This window comes from Fonticula alba (assembly GCF_000388065.1).
Source record: "Fonticula alba strain ATCC 38817 unplaced genomic scaffold supercont2.1, whole genome shotgun sequence".
Taxonomy (NCBI): Eukaryota; order Rotosphaerida; family Fonticulaceae; genus Fonticula; species Fonticula alba.
This window is the reverse complement of record NW_009242971.1, coordinates 2,227,155-2,228,597: the sequence shown is the minus strand read 5'-3', so window position 1 is coordinate 2,228,597 and position 1,443 is coordinate 2,227,155.

The following is a 1,443-nucleotide window of genomic DNA, read 5'->3' as shown; positions in this document are numbered from 1 at the left end:
CGGCTTGACACAAAGGCCTCCCACGGAGATGGCCAACAACAGGCCGGCAACTTACGAAGAGGGAGAGGGGGCGTGGTCCAGGGAAGCAAGTAAAGGTCCGGCCGGGAAGCGCACATGCGTGCACCTGCGGCCAGCATGGGCGCAGGGAGAATGCACGCACATACGCGCCCCCTGCACGCCAACGGCTCAAGCCCCTGAGCCAACGATGCCTGCCCTCACGACTGGCCGTTTGCCAGCTCGCGAGGGTAACTGTGACAGATAAGCGCGGCGAGGCTGGGAGATCGGGTTAACTCATATCCCACACGTGGAGAGTGACACACGTGCCACTATATTTTCCGCTGTGGCACCCCGGCCCGGAGGCCCGTTCGCTGGGGACAAGAAGTCGCCCCAGCCCGCACTTAGGTCGCCGGGGCGGGACAAAGAGAGACCCGCCCCACCCCGGCAGGGGGGGGGGGGGGGGTGACCCAAGCGTGGCATCCCCGGGGCATGGCCCCAGCTGAGAGTGGCCCTGGACTGGGACATTGTTATTGCCCTCTCTGTGTAGGCAGTGCTGTTGGTCTGGGGAGGAGCGACTCTTTCGCCCCTTCGCCCTTCCCCCTCTCTCCCCCCCGGGGCTCCTCCTCTTTCGGCCGCCTGGGCCTCGTGCAGGAGGAGGCCATAGACCGCGGCCTGTGTGGGGGGGGGGGGGGGGGGGGTGGCCGTTGCAACCATATTGGAGGGGAACCAGCAGCTCCGCCCGGATCTTCCGGACATCGGCCTGCATGCCACGAGGCGCCCCCCCCCCGCCCTGTAGGCCGGGGCCACAGGACCCGGCGCCCTATCGTAATGTGGCCTGATACCATAGCCGAAATCCCGGGGATCGGGGCGCGGGTTCGGGCGACTTGCTCCCGGCCCCGCCGCGGCAGGCGGGGGGCGCGCCGTCGGCAGCCCGTCCCGCCGTTGTGCGCCCGCCAGGCCTGCATGGCGACTGCTTCGTAATTCCCGCGCACAGCCTCCTCCCGGCCCGGACCGGAACCCCGAGACGGGGCCATGACCGCGGCCGACAACCACAGGCACACAGGCACACAGGCACGCAGGCACACAGGCGCACACCCATCTGCCCGCTGCGGCCCTCTGCCCCGGCGCATCGGCCGAATTTTGTGCCCCCCGGCCCTCACGCCCCCAGGCCACCGCTGACCGATGCGCGCCAGTGCATGCCTCCCCCGCCTCCCCCCTGATCAGCCACTCCGGTGACGGGCTGGAGCGCCTCGCCTCCAGCCCCCGGCAACGATTCCTCCCCCCCTCCCCCTTTCCCTTCTCTCCTTGGGTCGTTCCCCCCTCCCTGCCCTCCTCCCCTCTCTCCTCCCCTCCCCTCCTGGCCTTGGCAAGGTACCTCTCCGCCCCCCGTCCTCGCACCCGCACCTCCACACCGGGCCCGCGCCTTGGCCGCTTCTCTGCCAGCCT